Raw genomic sequence first — 11903 nt, forward strand, 5'->3', positions numbered from 1 at the left:
CAGACAGAAAAATACGAGAATATGCAAAATACAGAATGGCTTTTATCGAGGGTAATCGGAATAGTTTAAACTGTCATCGATATTCTAGTTATTCAATCCATAATACATATAGCAGACAGACTCTTAAACCAAATATTTTCAATTATAACTTCAAAATACGGGATAAATGCCAGTTGCAAACTCATTGCTACTGTTTATTTTGGTATATATGTTCTTTGTGCTCAGAGATTACAGAACTCCAGTGAGATTTATGCTGGAGCCACATCTATTTAAGATACTCTGCGCATTTATAGTAATTTTAATCTATTTCGTTGGCAGGACATTTACACTACTTTAAGGAAACGAACAAACCACATCATAGAGATTGGTTGATCTTTGATCCAGATCCTCCATACCAAGGCCGAAACCACACGTGTTGATTATGCCTGAATGATTCTATGCAAATCTTCTCACATAACCGTGCACAATGATTAAATAAGCAGCACGAGGCCTTCTCTTCTTGTCTTTATAAATTCCTCAGAACCTTTACATTTTGCCATAAATCAAAAAACAGTAAGATTATTACTTCTGTGTCTCAATACGTAGTTTAGACATCACATAAGCTCTCTTAATTAAATTAGTATACTTAACTGATCATCATAGCATCTTTTCCCTTTTCATTTTGTAGGTTTCTTATTCATTCCTTAATATATATTTCAGCACCCCACCTGTCTTACAATTAATCTGATATCTAATTTGTTGTTGTTATTATTATTATTATTATTATTATTATTATTATTATTATTATTATTATTATTATTATTATTATTAATAAATACCATTAGGCTTTCTGTCGTCGTGGCCGTATATTCTTTGAGACCTTTAGATATTTCCATTAATATCTGCACCTTGTGTAGCATTCACAAACTTTATTTTCATTGCTTTATAGTTCAGAGGAAATGATAAGCTCACTTAATTAAATTACTGTATTTACCTTATCATCATATTATTTTATATCATTTCATCATATTTTGTTTTAAAGACCAATACTTTATCCCCACTTAAACCTTTTGCACACATCACCTGGCTCACATCTTACTTGACACATAGTATAATCAAACATTGGTTAAATATATACATACACATACATACATATACAATCTGCCCTATTTGTCATATATATATATATATATATATATATATATATAATATATATAATATATATATATATATATATTATATAGTATATATATATGTATATATATATTCAATTAATCAATTCATTAACAATTTTACCAAGTAGATCGGTGCGTTAAAATAATCTTTTATAGGTTAAATTATCCACATAATTGTAAGTAGGGTTCAGCTAACTGCTTCACCACACACCGAAGTTAGAAACAGGAGTTAAAAATTCCTTTTCTTCTACTGGAAGAATCTTACAGTACTAGAAAAGGAATTTTTAACTCCTGTTTCTAATTTCGGTATGTGGTGAAGCAGTTAGCTGAACCCTAATTATAATTATGTATATATATATATATATATATATATCTTTATATATAAAAGTAAGGTTGTGTGTCTGTCTACTCCGATTTAGATTCCTAACTACTCCCACATTTTGCGGTGCAGTTTAACCAAAACCGGGTATCTTATAGTCGTGATTCATATCGAGCCCTTCTGGGTACTAGCGCGCGTCTACGATGAGTCTACGATTTTAAAAATAATTTACCATCATTTTTTTCCATTTTAAAGCATAATTTTTTAAAGGGAAGTAACTCTCTAAAAATGTCTACGATGAGTCAACGATTTTAAAAAAAATTTGCCATCATATTTTTTCCATTTTTAATGCATTTTTTGCTATGTTTTGGCTATAACTCTCTAAAAATGCTTTATAGTTGTTTCCCTTACAAACCCGAGCAACGCCGGGCGATACTGCTAGTATATATATATATATACTTACATACATATGTGTGTGTTCATATGTCTACAGCACGGTTTTCAAATACCTGGAAGATGTTAGGAGTCCAATCCCCTGCTTACAATACATTTTGAGTGCAGATTGCATCAATAACCAGCTAGAAGCTTCCTCTTCGGGTTGAATATGGTGGTAACGTATATTCGTGCGGAACAGCCATGTTGAAGTGGGGACAAACATTACTTCTCCGTATAATTACTACTTACATCTGCAATCTGAGGACCTGTGCCGAGAGTGATATAAATCAACATCCAGTCAACATCATATTAGGTGGAGTGATTTCTAGTGTTGTTAACGTTATGCTCCGCTTCATTCTCCCATACGGCTTCCGACTCAACACGGAGGCCTACATCATACTCCTGGAAGAGGTAGTAATGCAGGGCTCAAGAGGGCGGCTGCTGGAAGACCCTATGCCTGGCAACATGACGCTGCGCAATGCTAGACAAGCTGGAGGACACAGTCATGGCTGTCAGGTAACTTCTGCGACCACATCACCCCTAACATCTAGCCACCTAAATCCCTACACTCCAACCCGGTTGAGTATTATACATGGGGCACAGTTGAGCGAGGGACCATCAAAATTTACTGTAACGCCAAAGATGAACTGATGGCAAGGATTATGGCAACATTCACCATCTTAAACAAGGAGACCGTCTAGAAGTCTTGCTGGAGATTACGAAGTCGTATGGAGGATGTGGTTGAAGCTGATAGCGTTTTTTAAAAGTAAATTCACTCTTTAGTACTTCAAGACATTTTTATGTAATTTTGGTAAATATATCTGTTAAAATGAGATACTCTCTCTTTACTCTTTTACTTGTTTCAGTCATTTGACTGCGGCCATACCGGAACACCGCCTTTAGTCGAGCAACTTGACTCCGGGACTTATTCTTTGTAAGCCCAGTACTTATTCTATCGGTCTCTTTTGTGCCGACCGCTAAGTACGGGGACGTAAACACACCAGCATCGGTTGTCAAGCAATGCTAGGGGGACAACACAGACACACACAAACACACACACACACACATACATATTATATATATCATATATACGACGGGCTTCTTTCAGTTTCCTTCTACCAAATCCACTCACAAGGCATTGGTCGGCCCGAGGCTATAGAAGAAGACACTTGCCCAAGATGCCACGCTGTGGGACTGAACCCGGAACCATGTGGTTGGTTAGCAAGCCACTTACCACACAGCCACTCCTGCGCCTGTTAGTGTTATTTTCATTTTTGCGTAACTTAACCGTCAGTTTATTCATCGAACCCTGTATGTAACTACTTCACCTGATTTCTTTCCTCAAAATGTCTCACAACTTTATAGTATTATTGATAATGACTTCTATTATACTTTATTATTCATTTCATTATTCCAAGACTCTAGTAGAACCAAGTGATAATTCATTTTATTAATTCCCAATAAACACATATTTTCACTAATATTTCAATATTTAATATTTTAATATTATTTGCTTCAATAGCCTAACACCATTAAAATCATTAAATCCTTAAATGTTTTCCCCCACCTCTGGCTTTATCACCTTCTATATTGTAACGTCTATCATTTCAGAACTTTATTTTCTTTCAAAACCATTTTTGCAAACCTCAAACACCCCATTATCTCATATAACCCAATTCAACATCGGTGCATTGGTGGTCAAAAATAAAATGAGTCTAACATTTATTTGTACATCTCGCATTATTCATTTATTATCAGTTCCCTCCTACCCTACCCCCTTAATTTCCTCTGTCCCTCTATACGTACAGATGATGACTATGTGACAGGGGGTGCCCCTGTGTGCGTGTGTATGTATACTCATAGACATATTTGTATTAATGCATGTGCATCCGTCCATCTCTATACACATTTATAAGTATATTTGAATGGCCACGTACATGTGTATATTTATGTTTGTCTGTATGTGTATATGTATTAGCATATACTTCTGCGTATATGTGTGTATATGTATTCACACGTACACAAGTACATGTATATATAGATCGCTAGTCACTACACATTCTTTATTTTCTCTCCTCGTTTCTTTCTGTGATCCTTTCTGTGGAAGAGCGTAGGCTCGAAACGTTAAATACTTTTTCACTTCCCGAGTGTTATACTTATATATCTGTTTGTTGTCTACCCACCAGTCTTCTTTTGTTTTTTTGTGAATTCTATATATATATATATGTGTGTGTGTGTATGTGTAGGTGTGTGTGTGTTAGGTGTGCGTCACTATGCCTCACTATACACACTAACTTCTGTCTACTCCCCAGTCATGCCACATTCTAACTTTCGTTATAATATATAATATATAATATATACTTCCAATGCATTCTAACTCAGAGCTTATTCACTTCCTATATGAAGCTGGATCTACCACCTTCCGTTATACTTTGGTGTGGAATCTCCTCGAAACTTCATCAATGTGAATAACAGTATCATTTACGTAGGATTGTCTTAACTCTTCGATCATGCTAATACCAAACACATCTGCTTTTCACCCTGGGCATTCCATGCGTTCTATAAGAAATGGTCCCTAATGAAATACTCGATTAAAGGTTTGGGTTACTGTTAGGTTTAGGGAATATACTGTATCGGAGGAAGAAATCGTTCCTTGTTTAGACCTAAACAAATTTCATGATTCAGAAAAATCAAACGTTTCATGCACACAAACTGCTTACTTTCTACGTTTCTATATTTTCCTATTTCTCTCCCTCCGATGACTGGAATTATTTACGGAATAACATGTGATACATATTCCTTGTTACTCTAGAAACAGCTGTAGGAGGCTTTACATATTTATTATAACTACTCAGGACTATGCTTATATTATAATTTAAATGTTATAGAATGATACCAAAACAATTGCTCGTTCTTTATCAGTTTTAATGTCTGTATATATGTGTATGTGTGTGCGTTTGTATATATGTAGCATATATACACATCTAAAAATGTTTTAAATATATTAATGAATGTGTATTGTGTGTACAGAATGAAATATATATATACATATATATATATATATATATATATATATATATATATATATAATGAGTGAGTGGTAACTATGTGTATGTTCATTTACACGCGTATTCGTATACACTACATGTATCTATATATGTTAGTGTGTGCATATAATTTCTGTCATCAATGAACGCATCAACGTGCATGCATTTGTGTATGTGTGTATGTATACATGTATACATGTATATGTATGTATGTATGTAATATATATATATGTGTGTGTGTGTGTGTGTGTGTGTTTGTGTGTGTGTGTGTTTGTGTGTGTGTGTGTTTGTGTGTGTGTGTGTGTGTGTGTTTGTGTGTGTGTGTGTGTCTATGCGTGTGTGTATAACGTTCATATATCTATGTTACCGTGTTAGAATCACATAAAATACGTCACAATATACACGAGGATAAAAAAAATTATTAAGTGTTGAATATTACCGCGGATTTTAACTTATTCAACTTTCGAATTGACGCTTTAAAGCGAATTCTTTTTGACATTCTATAACTCATTGATTTCGTATTTCGAAATATTCATTTATTGTTTTATTATGAATTAGTTACTTTATCTTAATTTCGAATTTTTCAATTTACACTTAGAATTAGTGTGTGTATGGGAATCTGTATTTTTTGGCTGTTTCGTATAAAATGCCCTCAGGTCGTACATCGAAGAGTTTCAAGAAACAACTGTTCAACTTTTCCTCTAAGTTTAAGTTGTGTTTCCTTGATTATTTCTTATGTTGCTGTATTTCGAAAAATGCTGTCTCGGAGGAAGAAATCATTCCTTGTTTAGACCTAAACAAATATCACGAGACAGTAAAACCATGCATTTCAGAATCTTGCACACAAACTGCTTCCTTCCAACCGATGATCCCAGTTAGTGAACCAATTTTTGCTGGTGAACAAGACAATGAAATGGCCTCTGATGTAAGTACAGAAATAGTTTCCTTCCAACAAACATCGTGTATCTCTCAACCAAATATTCCCCAAGAGTCCAATATAAAAGTCATTTCTGATGGCGATTCGTATCATACAGCACGTGAGTATTGTGTTTCAAAGCCTGATCACGACTCCGACAAAGGAAGCTACTCCGACTCAGGCGTGGAGACTCTCTCAAGCGATTCTTTCATTCAGCAGAACTCGTATGATATCGAAACAAGACGGAAAAAATTTCTTTGCGAATCTTAACATGTTAGTTCCTATCTATTCCAATATGAAAAACGATCGTGGTGGATATTTATAATGTTTGTGTATCTTGCCGAGAAAATATTTTCGAATAAGAGAAGAAATCGCTTTCAACATCTAGATAATATCGAAAAATCTATTGTCATCGATTTCAGAGAGGACCCAATGTACGAAAAATAATTACTCCTAAACGAATGTGCTACATTTCATTATTTTGTGGAATCAGAGCTTGTCTTAATTCACATATTTTGTTAAGTATCATTTCGGGTGATGAGAGGAGAAATAATGAAAAATGCTTCCTGGTTCATTACCTTCGAAAGCTTGTTAGTTTGTGACTATTTGCAGAGATTTGATTTGCTCCATGATGTGCAGGATCAAGTTGTATTTCTGCAGTATTGCAATACACTGTTTAAAATTTCTACAACAATGACACCAACAAACGCTACAGACACAAACACATACACATAGATACTTATATATATATATATATATATATATATATATATATATATTATATATATATAATATATATATATAATATAATATATATATATTATGCTAAACAGTACGATAACGCAATATTTACCGATTTTTGAACAAGAAAGAACAGAAGAAGTGAGAAATACAAGTTGAAGAATAAAAAATATGATGGTAAAATATCACATCATATATAATTTGAAGTGAAAGAACGACAACTGAGGAACTGTGTTTGAGGTAATATCAGAGAACAGTCATATCAGAGATGATAAAAGAAATATATTGCAGGTACAATGAGATAAAACATCTGAAAGGACTATTGATAACAGCTATAAAAAAAATGATACAGTGATATCATGTAGTGGATATTAGTGCAAAGATGTTAATATACACAATAACAGATGAAAAGTGAAGACAGTTAAAGTCACGATACATATAAAGCAGGAATAATGAGATAAACCAGTTGAAAAGGACTTTGAAACGCTTAAAGACTAAGATACTAAAAGATACTAAAAGATACTAAAAGATACTAAAAAAAACATATGAAAGCGGAAGGAATGGGTTAATAAAACATATTTAATCTATTTGAAGAGGATTATTTCTAATTTTGGTACAATGCCAACGATTTTGAGAGTGTATAGAGATCAAATCGATTACATCGAACCTGGTGCTTGAATGCTGCTTTATTTTACCCGACCTTAAAATGGAAAAAAAAAGGATAGGTTGACCTCGGCAGGATTTGAACTCGACATATAAATTGATTGTATAAATTCTGCAAGACATATTTTACACCGCTCTAACGATACTTGTAGCACTAGGCCCTTCTCTTTTATAACTATAATGCTAGTTAGAACAATATTTCATTTGAAATACAGAATATAAATTCATGAGAACACTCGTTGTTTGTTTCTTCTCGAGCCGTGCCTGGCTCATAAGTGCCGGTTTCTCGGTTTCATTGGCGTATACGTTCCCCACCTGAACGGTAAACCGATCCGTCGCAGGTGAGCTTCTAGATGCAGCAGGAAAAAGTGAGGGAAATTTGTGGCGAAAGCGTCAGCATAAGTTCATTATTACCTTCTGCCGGAGCAGAGGTGTTTCGCTCATCAACACACATTCGAACTCGCGATCCCTCGACTGCTATTCCGATACCCTACCCCCTAGGCCATGTGCCTCCACTTCATTTGAAATACAGAATATAAATTCATGAGAACACTTAATTCCTGCTAAATTTTGTACGCTGTATAATCTTAATATTCCATTCGTTTTAAATACAGAACAAGGAATACCTTATAAAGCACCCAACACTCGTTAAACAGAATGAAAATTTTGGAAGTTAGCACTAAAAGACTAACTGTATATACATAAAAGAAAGTAAAGAAACGGAAATAACATTATTTTTATGTTTTAACGGATGACCACAAAGATATAAAAGTAAACATCCGCCGTAAAACCATTGGTATTCGTATAGACGCTTTCTCAAATAGTATGACTTATGGGTATCATAGTCAATAAATTACCGCCAGATGGATTTTCTGTCGAATTCATCAATCCATGTACACTCGTTCGTTCAACCAAATATTCTATACATATTTAATGAAAAGTGCGTATCAGTCATATGTAATTTTAGTGGCACACTCAAAATTAAGGTAGCGATCTGGCAGAGACATTTGCGCGCTCTGCTAAATGTTTTTAAATTCTGAGTTCAAATCCGCCGAAGTCGACTCTACGCTTCGTTATTTCAAGACCGATGAAGTAAGTATCTTTTGATTAGTAGGTTCTACGTAATCGACTTAACCCTTTCCCCTGAAATTACTGGTCTTAAGCCACAATTAGAAAGCGTTCCCAGGTAAAATCATCATGGTGCATGTATATGTTTGAAATTACAGGTACAATACAACCAAGGAACTTCCACACATTTCCTGTCTATCCAGTTTAACTCACAAACCATGGACAGACGCACAACTACTGTAATGGAAATTGCCCAACTTGCAACAGCGTGGCATCCGACACATTGTCTTATATTTGTCGTCCCTTATGAACTCCATATTCACTAATATATGTCTGTTTTAATATAGATACGTCTACGTCTATGTAGACATATCAGTGATGCACCTCGTAATGTCCTGTCACACCTGGTCTCTCTTGAGACACTTTGACTATCCCGACACGTGGTCTATCTAACCATGCCTATGGCTACCTAACCAGCTTCTTCCTAGATATGTCTTCGTCTATTTATACATGCCTGCGTCTATGTAGTCATATCAGCGTTTGGTGTATATTGACACGCCTGGTCTATCCAAGCATGCCTACGTCTATCTAGGTATGCCTGCGACTATCTAGTCACGCCAGCGTATTTCTAGATATATCTACGTCTATTTAGACATACCCGTGTATATCTGTTGTATAATTATTATAATTCAATTGCAAAACAGATGCTAGCATATCTGTTAACAATTATAAATACACAATTCATGGGAGAACATCTATTATGTAAATCATTAGTTCTGGTTAAAAATGCGGAGGAGACAAATATATTCATATTATATTCGGATTTATTGGTTTCGTAATGCAGGGCGGGGGGTAAATTTCTGCAGTAGAGTCATAACGCCACTCATATTTTTGTCTTACAATCAACAATAAGCTATATCTAATGTATCTTAATTCAAACTAGCCTCCTATGTAATTTACAACAGACTAAGCTACATTGATAAATATTCTCATCAATTCGGTTCAAAATAAAATTTCTAGGTTTGAAGGATCAGCCATGACTGAGTATATTTCTCTATTAATATTTTATGCAGCAGGCGTCCCTCAATATTTTATTCCTATTCTTTCGTAAAGCCATAACATCCTTCGTTACACAGGTTCTTGGTTTTGAATTCATCTTTGTTGTATAGTGATATTAAATTATGCTTTGCTGGAGATGTGTAATTTGATTGTGGTTTGAATGGGAATTCAGGTAAGACAAGTAAACCGGCTGCAGTCTTTAGAATGTCAACAGTTACTTTCATTTAGAGAAATCTTAGAGAAAAGAGTGTAGAGAATTAGTTAAAAGGAATTTGATGTCCATCAACGGGGTAACAGACAACCATTTGAGTAGAATCGGAAGGGTGCAGTAAAAACAGCAGTAATAGATTTTAATAGGTTAGGAAATGATATTTAAAAAGGCATCGGACTGACTTGCTAACTTAGAAAGTGAAGCTCAATGACTTCTACTGAGGACAACACGGAGATTCTGTCATCAGACGTAAGTTCCGTTCTTATGGAAACGTGTGACTGAAAGCTGTTTGATGGTCTAATTAGAAAAGATTAGACATGCAGACTGCGCAGTAATTATATATTTGAAGACCTAAGGTTGGTTTTTGCTGTTTGATTCTAGGCGTGTGTGATTGTGTGTGCCCGTGTGTGTGCATGTGGATGTAGATGGGTGTGTTTGTGTCATTCCTTAGCAGCTCTTAGTATTCGTCTTTCGGAGTAGAGAAAGATTCACCAAAGGCCGCAGAATATATTGCTTGCCACGACGACCTCTGGTATTTCTTGCAAAGAAAATGGTTTCCTGAAAAATTCCGATAATGGCTACTGATATTATAATTGTTAGGGGTTGAATATTTGAGGGTAAATTTCCTGGGTGGAGAGATCCACCTTAAGAGATGTATTCACTCATTTCACTTATGTCTGCTTTTCTTAGAAGACATCTGTTGCAACAGGTGGAGACCTGGGAATGTTCTTGAGAGAATTGGCCATAAATAGGGGGTTGTGACGCCCCTAGGTCGACAGCAGACTAAGTAATCATGTTCAGCAAGTTTTAGCATAACAATCAAGATTAATAGTTTGACGAAGTTTTTGCGAATCTCAGTAGTCTACTTAGAGGAGCAAACACTCACGCTGTTTAAATTATTTCTCTCCACAACAATATCTGCCTCGTGAGACTTATCGAGGAGGTGTGACTAATAATCCGAGGGCTGATTGGAAGGTCTATTCCTTTTTTTAAAAAAAAAACAAAGACAAAAAAATATCGAATGTTTCCAGTTGCCGGGTGAGCCCAATGCAACTGATTTAAGTCCTGTTTTGAGAAAATTGATCACTTGATTGAATATTCTCTCTGTAAATGGCCCAAACTACAATGAATGTGAGACCCTTAAAAGTGTCTTCTCTCATCGCTCCAAGATGTATTCTCTCATGGGATATCCCTATGGAAATGAGAGTTGTTGAAGGCAATTGTCTTTGTCAGAAGGCACTCAAGCAGCATGTTGGCATATTGGCGTCATCATTTTGACGTTAGAGACCAAGGAATCGATGCCATCCTTCAAATCTTAAAGAAAATAAACTGCTTACAAGAGCAAATATTTATATTTTCAAGCACAAATCGATGGGTTTGAAGCTTGGAAAATAGAAAAGCACGATCCCGTTGTCTCGTGGAGGAGGACTCTCAATGAATAATCCTATTAAGTTGTTCGCTTCTGGCAGCACCTTTGTGTGAGAACGTAAGGTGTGTTTATAGACAGGGCGGTGATTTGTAGTAGTAGCAGCAGTAGTAGTAGTAGTAGTAGTAGTAGTAGTAGTAGTAGTAGTAGTAGTAGTGGTGCTGGTGGTGGTAGTAGCAGTAGTAGTAGTAGTGGTGCTGGTGGTGGTAGTAGTAGTAGTAGTAGTAGTAGTGGTGGTGGTGGTGGTAGTAGTAGTAGTGGTGGTGCTGGTGGTAGTAGTAGTAGTAGTAGTAGTAGTAGCAGCAGCAGTACTAGTAGTAGTAGTAGTAGTAGTAGTGGTGCTGGTGGTGGTAGTAGTAGTAGTAGTAATAGTAGTGGTGGTGGTGGTGGTGGTAGTAGTAGTAGTAGTGGTGGTGCTGGTAGTGGTGGTAGTAGTAGTAGTAGTAGCAGCAGCAGCAGCAGCAGTAAGTAGTAGTAGTAGTAGTAGTAGTAGTAGTAGTAGTAGTAGTAGTCGTCGTCCACAAGCTACGTGTAAATTTCAAAATAAAATTATTCGATTACTTTCAGGACTGGATTATTAACAGTGTGGCGTTCGTTAATGACATGATTCAAAACGAAATGAATACTTTGAGCTTCCAGCTTCTTGTTGCTTTGTATCCTTACTTGAGGCCGAGTAGATTTCCATCAATCTGCCGCTGCCAGAAAAAAACTCGTAAAAAAAAAAATGCAGTAAACAAGATATGGAATGCCTTGAGTGATGCAAATATCTCTCAAACGTATGGAAAACCAAATGGAAAATAAACAAAAATATACAAGAAGTCGTTACCGCTCTTGAGAAAAAAAAACACAACGACCTCAAATCCA

Source organism: Octopus sinensis, linkage group LG25 (genome assembly GCF_006345805.1).
Source record: "Octopus sinensis linkage group LG25, ASM634580v1, whole genome shotgun sequence".
Lineage (NCBI taxonomy): Eukaryota > Metazoa > Mollusca > Cephalopoda > Octopoda > Octopodidae > Octopus > Octopus sinensis.